Genomic DNA, 19,066 nt, shown 5'->3' on the forward strand with positions numbered 1-19,066 from the left:
GTAGAAGCCACAGGGAGGTTTTGAGCTGGAGAAAAACATGATCTGATATTCAGTTTGTAAAAACCACCCTCTGGCTGCTGGGTGGAGGATGGGCTGTAGGAGAGCAAAGCCAGGAGCAAGGGGAACAATTTGGTAGCCACTGCGGCAAAGCACAAGAGAGACAGGGTGGCCCGGCCCAGCGCGGCGGGCCGGGAACAGTGAGAAGTATCTGCGCTCAAGACTCATTGTGTCCGTGGACCCCACAGGACTCGATGAAAGACTGGATATGGGGTAGGCGTGAGAGCAGGCCAGAGAAGGGGATATTTCAGACAGTGCGGACACTGAGTCACTTCTGCTCTTTAGCCAGGACATCACAGTATAGTGCCAGACAGCAGGAATCTTCTTCCAATGAAAGGACCACTGTGCCCAAGGCACTTCGCTTGCTTCTTTCTCTCTACCTCTTCTCAACATGTCCTGTGGGTTCAAGCAGACAGGAACACAACCTTGGTCTCAGTCTACCCAGGAGAAAAAGACTACTGGCACAAACATTTGGGAAATTGGAGTTTGACTGAACCCAGTCCCTGCCCCTGAGAGCTCACAGTCTGGTGGGGAGATAGGCAAATGCAGAAACAACGATGGCGTGAAATACTGGTGTGGAGAGACCACTGGGAGGCGGAGGAGCATCCAGGGAGAGGGGTGTGGATTTCACTGAGTTGTAAGATGGTGGCTGGGTGGTGCCTCAAGGATGGTGTCAGGGGATGAGGGGGTGTTCAGGCATCAGTCTTGAGGCTTGCAGACATGTTCTCCAATTACGGAAGAAGGTTATAAATTCCTGAGATGGGGAAGAGCCACAGCAAAAAGCTTAAGTCCCTGTGCAGCTTGGAGGGTTTGAGGGCCAGCTACACCATATGACCAAGTGGAAATACAAGGCTCACGTGAAGGGGTGGAGGGAGGGAGGCTGAAGAGGCCGGCTGACATCTGGCTAAGCTACTGGGTCAAAATCCTGGTGGTAACTGAGGTTGGAACCTTAAGCATCTTAAGGAAGGTAGTTGCTTGGTTATATTTGCCTTTTGAAAGTTCCCTTTTGCCAAAGAAGGTGCTTCGGGTGTGAAAGTCTACATCTTTCCTTGGGTGAACAAAAAGGAGCCACCCTTGGCCTCAGCTCAGTAACCTTCCTGGGAAATTTCCATCTTACCTGACTCATCTCCGCAAAAGATCATCTCAGCTGTCCAGGAAGGGCCCCTGGTTGCTTCCCTGAAGCCATGTCCACACCTACCTCTCAGTGCGGTAAGTAAAACTGCTTAGCTGCCTCTCTCTCAGGCAGTGGGATCTGCTGCAGAAGGGGCCTAAGAAGGGGACAGGGGGGAATAGGAGCTTTTAAGGTCTAGTCCCTTGGTCTAGAATTTCAGCCCCCTCTTTGGAAGAAGCTTCCTTGGCGGCTCAGATGGTAAAGAGTCTGCCTGCAACGCAGGAGACCTGAGTTCGATCTCTGGATTGGGAAGATCCCCTGGAGAAGGGAAAGGCTATCCACTCCAGTATTCTTGCCTGGAGAATTCCGTGGACTTAGGAACCTGGTGGGCTACAGTCTATGGGGTCTCAGAGTCGGACACGACTAAGCAACTAACACTTCGGAAGCTACTGGGCTTTACTTCCTGTGTGTTCTCCTACTCACCCTCTTGATTTCTCTATCTGGAAAAATGGGAGAACAAGATGTAACTTCTTGGGGGTCTGGAGGATTTGGAGGAGCAGGCGAAGGTTGTCTCCTGTGAACTTCTGTTTGCAGCACAGTAGCACAGGAGGGAAAGAGTGCAAACGCGTGTGTGTCGTAGATAAACGCAGTCCTTGTCCTTCTGCCTCTTTCCTCAGGGCTATAGATTTGCTCATGGTCCAGGCTGGCAGAGGTCTTAACCAAGGAAATGATGTCTATCACCTGGCTGAAAGGTTTTCTCTTCTGTAAAACAGAGTGGTTCAGAACACCTCCCCCAGGGTGATTTGAGAATAGTGCTCAATCCATGTTTGATATTCAAAATGAAAAAAGAGGCAGTAAATATTGGAGGCTTTTCAGATACATTGTTGTTGTGCAATTGCTAAGTTGTCTTCCACACTTTGTGACCCCATGGACTGTAGCCCACCAGGTTCCTTTGTCCATGGGGTGTTCTAGGTGAGAATACTGGAATGGATTGCCACTTCCTTCTCCAGGGGATCTTCCTGGGATTGAACCCACATCTCCTGCACTGGCAGGCAGATTCTTTATCAACGAGCCACCAGGGAAACCCTTTCAGATACATAGCGCTCATCAAATTCCCCAGAGGCTGCAACAGCCTAGAACACAGGATTCAGAGCTACCCTGTGTGGTTTTGAATTGTGTGTCCACTAGTTACTAGTGATGAGACCTGAGGTGAGTCCCTCTGGAGCTGTGGTTTTCTCACCTGGTATGAGGCGATGGGACCCCCACCTTATCAGGCTGCCCTTCCACTTGTGAAGGTGAAATAAGATCGCGTATATAAAGCGACAGGCATGCAGCGAGGGCTCCGGTGTCCAGAAGGTGAGTCTCCTTTCTTTTGCTTCCATTTCTTCTATTCCCTTACTGGTTACAACTCCATCATGGTGAAGAGATGACCTCCCCAGCCAAGCCAGGGACCCAAGGCTCCAAGTCCATTTGACACAGGTTCAAGGTCTTGGCTTTTCAGTTTGCAAGGAGAGTCAAAGTTTTGCAGCTGCTGTTGGGTCATAGACCTGTGACGGTGGCACCTTGGTGGGGGCAACTCCCTTTGGGCACTAGGAGATCATACTTTGGGGGACCTTCCTTTAATGTCTAAAGGTCGTTTTCTGACTTAAAAAAAAATCCTCCAGTATAATCACAAAGAAATTAGATATCATGTTCTCAGATACATACAATCCTTTTTGATCCCCATCTCTTTTATATATTATTTTTTCATAGACACAAGTAATGGAAATTCACCTTCCCTGGAAATGATAAGAGTCCTGTGGAGACAATAGTCTTTAGGGTCAGGTGCAGACAAGACCCCAGAAAGTCAAGTTCTGTGTTCTGGCTGCAGGGACACTCAGAAGTCCTTGTGGAGCCAGAAATGTGGCTTAATTCAGGGAGAAGCCGAGTCGTAAGACATTCACGCACCCATCTTTCATTTATGCATTCAGGTAACTAATATTCACTGAGCACGTGCTGTGTGTTGAGCCCCCAGGGCAGAGCTTGTGTCTGGAGGGTGATTATGATGTAGGAACCACTCTGGAAGGAGTATAATAAATGCAGTAACCAAGGCATGCTCTGGGCCAGCAGGCTTAGAGGATGATCCTAGTGACTCCATGCAGAACCGTTCCTGGACATCTGACGGGGGCCAAGAACTCAGCAGTGGCTCAGCAGGATGGGCTGGGGGGCCTCAGGAAGTCTTTGGGCTGCCAGCTAAGGAAGGTGTTCCCTGCTGAGAGAACAGTGGGCACAAAGTCTTGCCAAGACACAGTGCCTTCGGGAAGCCTTTGGAAGATCTCAGGCAAAGGAGTTCAAGGGGGTTGTGAGATGAACTGGGAGATTGGGACTGACACATATACACTATTGATGTTCTTGTTCAGTTGTTCAGTCTTGTCTGACTCTTTGTGACCCCATGGACTGCAGCACACCAGGCTTCCCTGTCCTTCACTATCTCCCAGAGTTTGCTCAAACTCATGACCATTGAGTTGGTGATGCCATCCAACCATCTCATCCTCTGTTGTCCCCTTCTCCTCCTGCCTTCAATCTTTCCCATCATCAGGGTCTTTTCCAATGAGTCGGCTCTTCACATCAGCTGGCCAAAGTATTGGAGCTTCAGCTTCAGCATCTGTCCTTCCAATGAATATGCAGGACTGATTTCCTTTAGAATTGACTGGTTTGATCTCCTCCAGCACCACAATTGGAAAGCATCAATTTTACGCTCTGCCGTCTTTATGGTCCAACTCTCACATGTGTACATGACTACTGGAAAAATCAACACTATTGATACTACATACAAAATAGAGGAATTTCCCAGGTGCTGCTAGTGGTGAAGAACTCACCTGCCAATGCACGAGATGTGAGAGATGAGGGTTCAATCCCTGGGTTGGGAAGATCCCTTGGAGAAGGGCATGGCAACTTGCTCTAGTACTCTCGCCTGGAGAATCCCATGGATAGAGGAGCTTGGTGGGCTCTAGTCCATAGGGTTGCAAAGAGTTGAACATGACTGAAGCAACTTAACATGCAGGGATGCATAAAATAGATAACTAATGAGTACCTACTGTATAGCACAGAGAACTCTACTCAGTACTCTATGAAGACCTAAATGGTAAGGAACTTCCCTGGTGGCTCAGACGGTAAAGTGTTTGCCTATGATGCGGGAGAACCCAGTTCGATTCCTGGGTGGGGAAGAGCTCTTGGAGAAGGAAATGGCAACCCACTCCAGTATTCTTGCCTGGAAAAATCCCATGGACAGAGGAGCCTGGTAGGTTACAGTCCATGGGGTCGCAAAGAGTCGGACACGACTGAGCAACTTCAGTTCACTTCAAATGGTAAGGAAATCCCCCAAAGTAGGGGATATATGTTATGCATAGCTGATTCACTTTGCTGTATAGCAGAAATTAACACAGTATTGTAAAGCGACTATATTCCAGTAAAAATTTTAAAAAATAAACAGAGTCCTAGTTCTAGGACCAGTGAGAGAAGGCAGCCAGTCTGTAGCCCAGAGAAACAACTGGAAGGAGAGAAAACGAGTCAGGGAAGTCTGCGATTGAGGTCAGGGAAGCAGAAGTTGAGCCCTCACAAGGGTAATTGTTACTAGAAACCTGGGTTTGCTTCTGGGCAGAAAGTGAAAGTGAAAGAAAGTGAAAGTCACTCAGTCCTGTCCCACTCTTTGCTACCCCATGGAATACAGTCCATGGAATTCTCTAAGCCAGAATACTGGAGTGGGTAGCCTTTCTCTTCTCCAGGCGATCTTCCCAACCCAGGGATCGAACCCAGGTCTCCCGCAGGCGGATTCTTTACCAGCTGAGCCACAAGGGAAGCCCAAGAATTCTGGAGTGGGTAGCCTATCCCTTCTGCAGCAGATCTTCCTGACCCAGTAATCAACCAGGATCTCCTACATTGTAGGTGGATTCTTTATCAACTGAGCTATCGGGGAAGCTTCTGGGCAGATTTGGAGTTAAAAGACACAACCAACTATGTCAGGAGCAGAAGACTGAAGTATTTATCACTTTCAGCAAGTCAGAAAAACTCCAGGGATCCTTCCCAAAGCTATGTCTCCCTGAGAAATTGAGGAAGTTTTAATCTAAGGGTACATGCATATTCATGAAGGAGTTTGGGTGATGATTAAAGGGCATCCCTGGTGGCTCAGGAGGTAAAGAGTCTGATTTGATCCTTGGGTAAGGAAGATCCTCTGGAGAAGGGCATGGCAACCCACTCCAGTATTCTTGCCTAGAGAATCCCGAGGACAGAGGAGCCTGGCATTGCTGCATTCCATGGGGTTGCAAAGAGTCAGATAGCACAGACTAACACATTTAAAGTCTCACCCCCGTGGACTGTAGCCTGCCAGGCTCCTCTGTCCATGGGATTCTCCAGACAAGAATACTGGAGTGGGTTGCCATTTCCTTCTCCAACTTAAAGTCTACAGGGTTAGAAAATTTCAATGTCATCATCCTTTAGGTTCAGTAGACCTGGAGGATTTACATTTTGTAAACTGGCTCAACAAAGTGCTTCAAGCTATTCTTTACTATTGAAAAGGAACTGGGAGTTTTATAACTGATTTGCTATCTTTGTTATTGTTACCTCTCTTGCCTGATAACAGTTCATTGTTTTGTTCCCTTAAGATCATTACTACTAAAACCTGTTCAAGGACAAGTCTTGTGGCCAGGCTTAGATCACAAGATGACTTAGGCCAAAAATGGTCAAGAAAGCCAGGCTTGGTTCTTCTCCAGGGATCTCCTACCTTATCTACTTACATAATAACTGTAATTGTTTCTGCATAATTTGTTCTTTTCAGCCAAGAGCTTAATTTTGAATAACTGATTGAATTTTCACACCAACTTTATAATACAGGGATTACTTACTAAAGGTCATACAGCTAGTATATGGAAGATCTGAGTTTCAGATATCAGTGAACTTGATACTTAAAACCCTGTTTGAAAGTCTGGGGGTTCCCTGGTGGTTCAGACAATAAGGAATCTTCCTGCAAAGCAGGAGATGTGGGTTCGATCCCTGGGTTGGAAAGATGCCTTGGAGGAGGGCATGACAACCCATTCCAGTATGCTTGCCTGGAGAATCCCATGGACAGAGGAGCCTGGTGGGCTATAGTCCATGGGGTCACAAAGATTTGGACACAACTGAGCAACTAACACTTTCATAAAGACTAAGCCCTCAGAGAATCTGCATAGACAGGAGGATTAGAGACAGGCAGAGAGGGTCATCCATGCCCCCTGGCCCTGGAGTTGCCCCCTCCCCTGCCCACCTAGGCCAGTCATTGAGTTCCTGTAGCCCTGTGTCTCCCAGGCTTCCTGCGAAGAGTCAATATTGCTCCACAGCAGTTTATCTGCTTCCAGAAGGCTCTGCTCCCTGACCATACTCCACCTACTCCATACCCATACTGTCTCCTCCTGCTGCAAGCTCACCCTCTCATCCCTGCCGGCATGGACGCCCGGCCTTGCCTAAGCTCTGTGTTCCTTTCCCCGCCATCCCCACCCTCCCCATCAGTCTCTCCTACTGTTTCTCAAGCTGCTGAATTTCACACACTTCGAAAACCGTGTTTCTCCTTTGCTGAAGGTTATCGTGCTCTATAAAAGCTGAAAAGGAGTCACTGGAACTGAATGCTGTGTTGGCTGTTGATAACAAAGATCAGCCCCTGTGGTGCGTCTGCCTTTGGAAGCGCTACACTTCTGAGAGTGGGGAAGGATACAGGTGAGCTGCGAACACATTCAAGGAGCCTGCAGGCGGAAGCAGTCCAGAGGGGGCCCCTGAACACGGATCGTGCCAGGCGCCGGACCGAGAGGGGGTTGTGGCCTCGCCTGCTGCCGTGACTCGGGAACACCACCAGCATTCACCAGGGCAACTCTTAGACTGTGCATATACTGGGTACCATCTTTCATGTATCGCAGATTTCAGCTCCTTCCAAACACTGTGAGGATGGTCCTATATTAGCCCCATTTCACAGACGGGGAAACTGAGGCACATAAAAGTGAAATAACTTGTCCCACTTCACACAGGTAAAAAGCAGAACAGGGATTGAAACCCAAAACCTTTCCAGGCCAGTGGCTTCATGACTGGTGCTCAAACTCCCCTCTCCTGCTCAGTATAGCCGGGATCCCCAAGCCCATTGGTGTCATTGGTTCCTTCTCTTGATGGAAATGATGGTGAGTTCCAATTGGACTATGCATCGATGCATAGTCCAACTGAAACTCAACATTATTGAGTTGGATGGCATCATGGACTCAATGGACATGAATCTGAGCAAATTCTGGGAGATGGTAGAGGAAACCTAGGATGCTGCCGTCCATGGGGTCACAAAGAGTCGGATAGGACTTTCCAACTGAACAGCAACTCTCTGTTCCAATGAGCTTCGGGACCTTGAACAAGTTAACTTTGTCTCCAGAAGCCTTGGTTTTTCCACCTGTACCACAGGAATATCTCTATTGGTCCTGTAGGGGTGTTGAGAGAATTAAATAAAGTTATGATGTTTTGACTTTTTTAACGTAACATAGACTTGTATGGATGCCTGATGAATGCCAGGTCCTATCTTAGCCCTTTACAGACCCCAAGACCACTCACCCCATCTTCTCACAGCATTCAGTGACTCCCCAGGTACTAAGTCAACACTTTTGCCATATTGGGTGGTGGGAGTATGTCTTTCCAGCTCCCTTGATGGCCTTTGCAAGATTTTAGAAGCACAGAGATTTGTTTTTTGGCCTCTAGCATGATCTGAGTTAATACTTTCAAGGCAGGATCACTTAAAGTGTTACTTTGTTTTTATCTCCTTGGATTTTCTTCCTTTCCTTTCTCTTTCACTTTCGCCCATTCAAGTCTGTAGAAAGTCGTGCTTCTTTATCTCAGCTTTATAGCTGAAGGTGTGTGGCTAACCTCAGTGTTGAAATCAGATTCTTTCAGGGTTCAGGTAGGTGAGAAAAAAGCAAAACATAGAGGAAATAGGCTGCTTGGAAATATGATTAGTGGTGGAGGAGTCATACAGAGTGGAGAGGGCTTAGTCACTCAGAAGGGATCAGCTACCACTCTGGCCCCAGAGATGCCAGATCTTCTCAGTTTTCTAGAGAATCGAGATGATTCTCAATTGATTCGATTTAGATTTTAAAACAGGTGCCAGTGTACACTCTGCTGGATAAAACCCATCCTGACAGTTGAAAGCAGACTTCTAATGTAGCAATGGGGTCCAGGCTTTGGGGAGAGGATTCTCCCAGATGAAAGAGACATTCACCCAGGCTGTGGGTGAGAGGGATGTGTTTGTGGAGTCCTTGAGCAGAATCCCTGAAGTACCGAAAAAGTAGAGCAAGAACTCAGAGGGAATAGTTTTGTGGTTCACCCTGGAGGCTGGTGGTGGGGCTTCCGTTATAACTCAATTGGTAAAGAGTTGCCTGCAATGCAGGAGACCTGGGTTTGATTCCTGGGTTGGAAAGATCCCCTGGAGAAGGAAATGGCAGCCCACTCCAGTATTCTTGCCTGGAGAGTCCCATGGATAGAGGAGCCTGGCGGGCTACAGTCCATGGGGGTCACACAAATCAGTGACTAAACCACCACAGGTGGCTGCTGGTACATGTGAGGCTCCCCCAGCTGGACAGCCTGATGTCACATGGCAAGGGGTTGGCCTGTGCGATCATGGCAGCCGGACGATGAAGGCTGGTTTCAGGAGGGAGTGCTCTGGACAAGCCGTTTATGATCACGCAAGGACCTCCGTAATGCTTGGATACCAAGTGATGGCCTAGAGTCACTGACGCAAGTTCTGGAAATGGAGTGATGGGGTTGAATTTCGTTCATCCTGATAGGAGGGCGCTCAGGATCAAAACTAACCTGATTTGTGTATAGTATTGTGCTCTTTCTCTCCCATCTGAGTTTGTGGACTGAGATTCATATACTTCCGTTTAGGGGAGAGCTAGAGCATCCTTCTTACTTCCTCTGGGGGTGATGGGGGCCTCTTGCATAGTCTCCAATGGAGCCATCTCCCCCCCTGACCTTCCAGTGGGAGGATTTATCTCTTCGCATTGAGTGCTGGTGGTCTGAGACTCTCGGGGTCCTTGAGCTGTTCACTCAAGATTGCCCTCTGTGCTCTCCAACCAGTGCCCCTCCCTGCCTCCTTCTTGGTTCCTCTCCCCAGTTCTTTTCCAGATACTTTTTCAGAGTCTTCTGTCAAACGAAGTTACTCTTGAGGTTATTCTGAAAATGTCTCAGAATGGAGGATCCATGACGGTGGATTCCACCTTATGCAGAACTGGTAAGTCATATCTTTTGTTTTCTTTCCTCAATTCAGCTAATATTTGCAGAATGCCAAGCAGGGCTCGGCACCATGCTGAGGGCTGAGGATGCTGGCATGGGTAGGCATGGTGTCAGCCCTTACAGGGTTCACAGTCTAGTAAGGAGGTAGAAGTGTAGACAGATAGCTGTACTACACTGCGGTGATGGGAGATGGGGGTGTGAGTGATGGTGGGAAGGGCAGGGAGGAGGGTGTGTGATCGCCTCAGGTAATCCAACTTGTACTCCGTGAGGCCAGGGTGTGAACCCAGGTTCCCAATCCAAAATCCAGTGTCCTTGCTACTCCCAGGGAGGCACAGTGTTTGCGGAACGTGGAGGTCCCGTTTCCTGGTTCTAACAAGTGATGTCGAGGCTGGTTTTCTCATTCTTCCCTTCTGCAAACCTGCCTATTCCCGCTTCTGTCACATGAGTAGTATCTTTTGGGGGCGGCCATGCTTTTGGTCTCCAGAAGAGCACTGCACCCCCTTTGCCTTCCATGCTGTGGTTGAGTACACTCTGGACCCCAACACCCACCAGTGTTTTCCCACTGGAAAGCTAGCATTCCACCAGTGCTGGGGATGCACCATGGCAGTGCCCTGATGGGGCTTCCGTTGATTCTTCAGGTTGAACGGCTCTGGAAGCCCCCATAAAGCTGAGTGTCATGGACAGATGGCAACTTCTGACTCACAGCATCTGTTGGCATCAGTGTCAAGGAGACCACAGCCAATCGATTCTCAGAGGCTCTCGGTTGGACAATACCCGGCCACTGCTGGAAACCAGACCAGAGTTTGTTGGCAGTGCCAGGCATTTTTCAAGGAAACACAAGCAATTTCAGCTAATCCATGGGCAGGAGTTTCATCCTGAACTCCCGGATTTCCCTGAAGAACTGTGTGCGGTTGCCAAATGATAATTTAAAAAAAAAACAACACAAAAACAGTTTAAGGTTTCCTTTGAGAACTGGATGTAGGTGGGAATTGGAATGCTCCCATGAGAGCATGAAAGAGAAGAGGGACAGTGTGATTCAGAAGCAAGAACACAAGATTTGGAGTCAGCAAACCCGGGTTTATTTACCGTCTTTGACTCTTACTAGCTGTGTGGCTTTGGACAAGTTGCTTGCCCTCTCTGAGCCTCAAGAGCCTGAGTTGCAAAATGGAGATACTACTGCCTATGTGCAAAGGACTTAGCACAGTTCCTGGAATATCATGGGATTATTTTTTTTTTATTTTTTTAATCATGGGATTCTAGTCTGTGTTCCTTTCTCTTCCTGTTCTGCTTTGGAGCCCTGCTTGCTGAAAGATTGAGATCTAAAAACAAGACTAAGAGGCTCCTTTCTACGGGATTTTTAAATGCAAGTCTCCCCATGGCCCATTTCCATGGGTAATTGACCCTATGTTACCACATCCATATTCTTCTCACTCTGTCATGGTACAAGTTGACCTCTGTCTCCTTGGATCTCTAGCAAAAGTGGTGCTAGTTCACCCTGGGGAGCCTCAGATCTCAGCACTGACTCATACCTTTATGATGGACACAAACAGATTAAATGCTTAGACAGTTACTTCTCTGCTGGGGTCTTTCTGCTGTTTACATAGTATTTTTCAAGGAAGTTATCCAGGCCAGTCCTGCCTTCTCCCAGCAATTCTCTTGCTGGTAATTCAGAATTGTCATCTTCAGTCCACCTTTCCGTGTTGATGGGATGGATTGACCCACTCATTCCTTCGCGGTCTCACCCATTCCCATATTCGTGCTCTAGATGACAGCCATATGCTAGCACTGGAGGTTTGGTGATGTTCGATCCTGCCTTCTAGGAGCCAGATCTAAAGGAGAAGGCAGGGTGGCTGATGAGCCCACCTGAGTGTTCTAAGTGCCAAAGCAAAGAAGGGGCATCACTGGCTGAGGGCGAGGGGAGGGGTCCTGTGACAGGGATGTCTGAGCTGAGCCAAAGTCGGCAAGTAGGAATCAAGTTGACCTGTGTCGCTTTCCTTTTTTGTCCCCAGGAAGGACTGCCATCCCCTGAGCAGGACATTCGACTCTTCTGTTATCTGGCTCCTGTTTTCATGTGGCTTGTGACAAGTGCTGCGGTACTAGCACCTGAAGACTTACTCTTTGCTGAGGTTGTGAGGCCCTCCCAGCCCCTATTCTGGCTGCTTCCCTTGCACGGAGTGCTCTTCTGTATGACTGTCGACATCCTGCTCACCTCCAAGCCTAAACTCAGTCTACCCACCACGAAGCCGCCTCATATTCCTCAAGTCAGAACACAGTGCTCCTCCCTCTGTTTCATGTGGACCCTCCTATTGAGCATGGGGGTGGCTGTGCCTTGTATCATCATTCTGGCTATGCTTATCTTTTTAACTAGACTATGAATCTTATTGGGGGCTTCCCAGGTGGTGCTAGTGGTAAAGAACCCACCTGCCAATGCAGATTAAGACATAAGACATGCTGGTTTGATCCCTGGGTCGGGAAGATGGAGAAGGGAATGGCAATCCACTCAAGTATTCTTGCCTAGAGAATTCCATGGACAGAGGAGCCTGGTGAGCTATAGTCCATAGGTCGCAAAGATTCGGACAGGATTGAGTGACTAACACGTGCCCACATGCACAATTAAATTATTTCTCATGTTGTTCACATTTAATTCCCATACTATCTTTAAGTGTAGTTACAGTTATTATCATGCCCATTTTACAGGTGGGGCAGCTGAGGCTGAGAGGTTAGTTAAGTCACTTGTTCAAAGCCCCATGTTATTGTTGTTCAGTCTATCAGTCATGTCTGACTTTTTGCAACCCCATGGAATGCAGTATGTCAGTCTTCCCTGACCTTCACTATCTCTCAGAGTTTGCTCAAACTCTTGTCCATCGAGTCAGTGATGACATCCAACCATCTCGTCCTCTGTCACTCCTTCTCCTCCTGCCTTCAATCTTTCCCACCATCAGGGTCTTTTCCAATGAGTTGGCTCTTTGTATCAGGTGGCCAAAGTATTGGAGCTTCAGCTTCAGCATCAATCTTTCAAAGCCCCATCACAAGTAAGTTTCTCAGCTGAGGTTTGAATGAATGCAATCTGGCTCCTGAGTCAGAGCTCTTAATGGCAGCAGTGGATTGTCAAGGGTTAACTCCTGCCTTGTGCCAGAAGAACTGGCAGAGTTTCTCTCCATCCCATCACAGCCTTGGCAAAGGTTCCCATACCCTTTTGTTGATGGAGCTCTCCTAAAAGACAGTCATTTTCAACAGAGATGTGCATGGAAAGGTTCAGTTTATTTGGGTAGAGTCAAGGAATTTCCAACCCTTATTGACAACTGAATTGTGGCTTGCAAGAACCCCACCTCCACTCAGGAAAAAGCTTGTGAACGAATGGTCTTCCTCTTCTTCGCCAGCATTTTGCAATGTCGGTAGGGCCAGGCGTTAGCATAGAGATTCCATTTGTTGTGCATATTTCTGGATACGCACAATTCTGACATCTGTAACCTTGCAGCTGAGGTTTGTACCAGCATGGTAATCTCTTTCAGTGCTGCCAAATAGTTCTTTTGAAAAACATATTGGCTGCTAACCCATTTTCTGCTGTTGTGTTCTGGACAAGTGTTTCCCAAAACTATTTCCTAATAGCACTGAGGGGTTAGGAGAAGACAGAAAGTAAATCAGAACAAGACTGTAGAATTTACTGGGGAGGAAAAACATAAAATAAACCCGTTACCACCCCTAAAAAGCCTGAACTGTGGCTCTGGGTTCTTCATAATTTGAAACCAGAGTTTCTCAGCTGGTGCTCCTTCTCTGACAAAGGTGATTTTTGTTTTTCATTAGATAAGGAGAATTCTCTTCACCTTGTTGGAAGTTTTGGCCAACAGTTGTGACTTCTAGGAGATGAAGAACATAATAGATGGTTTGGAAATATCCAATCATAGAAGAAGCCAGATGTGAAGGTGGAGAGGACTTCTGGGTCCTGGGGAGGAGCTGCATGGTGACTGGCTCTCTGCCTACATGTCTAGCTCAGCTCTGATGATGAAATTCACTTCTCATATGATCTTGAGTTAAATTAACTGCTCAGAGGCCACCAGAAGCTCAGCTCCTAAAATCCTAGTCACTGTGCCTGACACATCCCAACACCTAGGGATTGAGTTTGGGAGCTGGGTCAGTGTTTTCAAGCTTCCACTGCTCTCCCACAAGATTCTGTTCCTGCTGTGTTTTGCTTTAGAATATACACTACAAATTTTAAAAGATAAATTTAGAATATGAAAGTGAAAGTTGCTCAGTCGTGCCTGACTCTTTGCGACCCCATGGATGGTAGCCTATCATACCAGGCTCCTCTCTCCATGGAATTCTCCAGGAAAGAATACTGGAATGGGTTGCCATTTCCTTCTCCTGGGGATCGTCCCAACCCAGGGATCAAACCTGGATCTCCTGCTTTGGAGGCAGATTCTTTACTGTCTGAGCCACCAGGGAAGCCCATTCAGAATATACATACTTAAAATCCGTATTTTCAAAATATGTCTATTTAGGGCATATATGATACATTAAAGTTTTACCTTACTTGTATCATGTGTACATATATATGTATTTATCTATGTATATATACATGTGTATATATACATACACATGCATATACACATATATATGTATACGAACCATCTTCTCTTTATATATCTGTAAGTATATACACATACACACACACACATACACACTTAACTGCTTGGGAAGGAAGCATTTTATATGTAAAATTCTATATAAATGCACATAAATTAACTTTTAATTTTATGAATAAAGTGCTTCTTTAAATCATTATGTATAAAACGGTTCTTTAAATCATTTAATTATATATATGCATGCCCATTCAAATTCAATTCGAAAGAGAAGATAGTTCATATATGTATATGTGTATATGTGTTGTGTATGTATATATCCCTTCTTTTCAAGCAGTTTCTTGTACACACACACACACATACACACACACATACACCCCACTTTACATAACTGGCTCCCTCTATCTCCAGCTCCTCAGCAGTCATTGGACACCCCCACCCTGGCTGTGAGTTTCAGGAGGCCAGTATCTCCCAGGAGAGGCAGAAGAAATTCACAGCCCTTTGCAAAATCTCTCACTTGCCTTGCACTTGGGTGACATGAGAAATGTTTTCTCTCTTCCAGCTCCTTGCTTTCCGGACCCCTTGACCCCCACATAATCACCACCTTGTTTTCCTTTACAATTTTTCATCAGAGTTTTTAAAAATTATTCTTATTAAATGAAAATTTTAATGTGTAGTTCAAGGGAAATTCAGCCCGTATGTTTCAGATTCATTTACAGTTAAATCATCAGAAGTTGTTTTGCAATCACAGTCTGGCAGCCAGGGGACCGTGGAGGCTTCTTTCGGCCCTTTGACTTGTAGTCAACATGAGCTGTGCTGTCTGGAGCAGAGCACTCTGGACCGCCCGGCAGGCAAGCGACAGTCTGCACCGCAGTCAGTGGCAGTTGGTAGGTGTGGGTAGGGAACTGGGTCCAGGGACCAGCCCCACTTCTTTGCTCTAGTACCTGCCTTCCTAAGATTGACTCTGTCTTGTCATCCTGTGCTCAGATTCTCCATCTGTAAACCAGAGTGTCACCCACACTTATTCATTTCTTTGTGCTTCATCTCTCTTATCCTTGAAATGGAGATAATAATGTTGAATAATACCAACTTCCCAGTGACTGAGAAGAATGTGTGAGCCCCTAGGGAGAGTGCTCAGCATTTGGTTATCTGGTTATTATCATTTGCGTTATTGCCACTGGGTAGAAAGTTGCCAACACGGAGAACACATTCTAGGTGCTGGGTTCCGTGCCGACTGCTTCTGACTTAGCCTCGTGATGCTCTCCCTGCCATCTGCCGGCTCTCTCTCTCTTACCTGGCTGAGTCTGTCTCTGCACAATCTCTTTTCTCTAGACTTCCCCTCATAGGCTGCAAGTCACAGGGGGCTGCTCCAACCTCCTCTTTTCTTTCTCCACTCCTTCTGGGCAGAAGCATCTTTCTCTATGGATTTAGCAACTTCTAAGCTTCTTGGACGTGAGTTTGAGTGAACTCCGGGAGTTGGTGATGGACAGGGATGCCTGGCGTGCTGTGATTCATGGGGTCGCAAAGAGTCAGACACGACTGAGCGACTGAACGGAACTGAACTGACTGAAGCTTGATTTCCATTCTTGACTTCTGCCCTGAGGTTTATGCTGCTATGTCTATATTCACGAAGAGGGCATGGCAATCCACTCCAATAGTCTTGCCTGGAGAATCCCATGAACAAAGGAGCCTGGTGGGCTGTAGTCCATAGGGTTGCGCAGAGCACAACAGCACCTGAGGCAGAACTTTTGACCTGCTCTTCCCTCTCCCAGCAGGATCAGAGCAGAAGAAAAGTGTCCCTGAATCTCAGCCAGGTTGCAGGTGGCCTGAGGGGAAATATGAGGATTTATGCTGGAGGCTGACCAGCCGAGGTGAGTGCCAGCTTTCTGCTCTCCATGTCACCCTGGACCAGATACCCCACTCGCCCATCCAACACCTTTTCATACCAAGAGCAGAGACATGACTGTGACTTAGCACGCACGCACATCCATGTTCACTTGGATGTTGCCCAGACTTCTAATGCAGTAAATCCACACTGAAGTCCATTACCTCCCTCGTCCTCCCACCTTCCCAGGCTCTCATGCTCAGCCCCTCCGGCTCTGGTCCTTGTCTTGGTTAAGGGCACCACCAGTCACCCAAGTCAGGACACTCATCTTGATGATGTCCCTTTCCAACCACCCAATCCAGTAAATGGCCAAGTCCTGTTGATTTGGTTCATTCTACATGTTTCAGATTTGCCTCTTCCTCCCTGACCTCCTGCACTGGTCTGGATCCTCAGCAATTCTTCCTGTGGCAGCTATAGCCACTATCTTGTTTCCTGGCTTCTAGCACTGCCCCTTGGGGTTTCCTGAGACCAGGTTAGACATATGCGACTCCTCTGGCTGCAAAGCGTCTGAGGAATTATGGCCCAAATCCTGCATTTGTCATTCAATACCTACCCCTTCTATTTCTGTGCTATATCCCCTCTTCATCCTTCATCTCATCCTCTACCATCAAATATGGTTTCCTGGGTTTTCTACTCCATGACAACCTGGTATCTTCTGAGTGGGCCTTGGGACCACTTTCTGATTGATGACGCTGGGGTAACATTCCAATCAGATTTGCTGTTTAGTAAATTCAGGGCATGGAGTAGGCGTACATAAAGGAGTAGGGGACCCGTCTGGGCTCTTCCCGGCATTCCAGGCACAACGCTGCTGAGCAGAGCACTGCAGATCCGCAAACCCAGCCTCCATGGGGGAGCTCCTGTGTGGCTATCACTGGCCACTCTAGTTCAGGGAAGCATGGAACACTTTCTCAGGATGGGGACATTTCAGGACATCACTGAGGGAAAGAAAGCTAGCTCTGGGCACCTCTCCCTCTGCTCTTCCCTCTCCCAGCAGGATCAGAGCAGAAGAGAAGTGTCCCTGAATCTCAGCCAGGTTGCACATGGCCTGAGGGGAAACATGAGGATTTATGGCTGGAGGCTCACCATCCGAGGTAAGCGCCAACTTTCTGCTCTCCATGTCACTCTGGACCAGTTGCCCCACTCGCCCATCCAAGACCATTTCATACCAAGAGCAAAGGCACTGACTGGAGGGAGGGCCAGGTGCCTTCAGGGGCTTCCCAGGTGGCGCTAGTGGTAAAGAACCCACCCACCAATGCAGAAGATGTAAGAGATATGGGTTCAATCCCTGGATTGGGAAGATCCCCTGGAGGAGGGCATGGCAACTCACTCTAGTGTCCTTGCCTGGAGAATCCCCATGGACAGAGGAGCCTGGTGGGCTACAGTCCACAGGGTAACAAAGAGTTGGACACGACTGAAGTGATAGCACACACATGCTCACAGGTGCCTTCAAAGAGCCTAGCGCCACAGTAATGACACCAGCCCTAACCAGAACCCAGCTTGTCGTCCTAGGAGGTGGTGGTCCATGTCATCTGCTTCAGTATCTAGAACAAAATGGGTGAGGGTCTTTGAGTGCTAGAAAGCTTCTCTGCAAGTTTTTAACTTGGAAGACACACCCGCAAAAGTCATACGTGTTAGTGGACCAAGGAAAGCTATGCTTGGTAGAAAGACGGTCCTGGGGGAAAGCAATCTGAATGTCTTTCCCGTCTCTATTGACAATCCCTGGTTGCTCTGGCCACTGACTCAGCATTTCCTCTGGAATCCTGTGACACAAATATTTCTGAGTGTAAACCAAGTTAAACTGATATCGGCATAAGCTGCTGAGGGATTCCAGAGAGAGAGGAGTGAACTTGGTCTGGGCTGGAGGCAGGAGATTGGAGAAGGAAAAGATATCTACATGGGGTTTCAAAGCATGAATAGGAGTTTTCTGAAGAAGAGAAGAAGAAAATATTCACCGTAAAGACAATAACATATAGAAAGACATAACGGGCAAAATCACGTTTACAAGCTAGTAAGTGGGTCCAGCCTGACTGGGAAGTAGGGAGAAAGGAAGGGGATGAGGCCCCAGAGGTTGAAGGAGACTGAGCATGCTTTCTTTCCTTACAGTGCAGAGGGGTGTGAGCAGGGTGGAGTAACTTTTTCTACAGTAGGTTCAAGGTGACTTGAACCTTGCCCTTTTCCCTCCTGACCCTGTTTCTTTCATTTTCTATCTTCCAATCTCTCTGACAGTGACTTCGAGCAGGACTCAGCTAAGTGAACATTCAGAAACCCTTCTGAGAAAACAAAAACCAAAAACAAATGAAACAGAAACCCAAGGATTTCACTCCTCGAAGCATGGAGGGAAGGGACAGGCCCAGGCAAGAACCCAGCTCTAGAAGGGCTGGGCGGGACCTGCGGCTGACCGGCGCTGTCTGGGCTCCCCTGTGCTTGCTTTTCATTCTGGGGGGAGGCGGCTGTGTGGGAGGAGGGAAGGAATCTCCGAGAAAATATTTGTCACGAAAAGGAAATCTTGGCTGGCCCCAGAAATCACAGATAATTAAGAGATATGATTTATCATTAGTGATGCTTCCCAAGCTCAGCCAGCGAGTGAGTAAGTGTTTTTCTGGCTGCTTGAGGAGGCTCTGCCCCACGTCAGAGGCCTGGCACTGCTCTGCGGCCCCAGGGACACCAGCAGCGCCTGGGCAGAGGCTCTAGGTCTGCCAGTGACTGCTCCCTGCGTGGCCAGCCCCGCTGGGGTGGATGGACAGGACACCAGCTTCTGAGCAGGACAGGACCGGAGTGATTCCAGCCTCGGACAGAGCACCTGGAGCACGCTCAGCTTCTCTGGGCCTTGGCTTCCTCACTGGTAGGATGGACAGAGAGGCTCTTGCCGCCTGGGGACACTTAACAATGTCCGCAGACATTTTTTGGCTGGCACAAAGGGGGGAGGCAGGGCGCTCCAGGCAACTGATGGAGAGAGGCCAAGGGCGGGGCATGGTGCTGACCCCCCGTTAATGCCCAGGACAGCGCCCCCACAACCAAGAACGATGTGGCCCAAAGGTCGTGAGTGCCGATGCAAGTAAGCTGAGTCAAAGTCGTTGCCCAGAGCTCATAGTTGGCGAGAAGATGGTCACATGTCTGCGCTGCCTAACCCAGAGCGGGCCAGACCCTGGTTAAACAACAGTTTAAGAA

This window comes from Oryx dammah, unplaced genomic scaffold (genome assembly GCF_014754425.2).
Source record: "Oryx dammah isolate SB20612 unplaced genomic scaffold, SCBI_Odam_1.1 HiC_scaffold_1, whole genome shotgun sequence".
Classification (NCBI taxonomy): Eukaryota; Metazoa; Chordata; class Mammalia; order Artiodactyla; family Bovidae; genus Oryx; species Oryx dammah.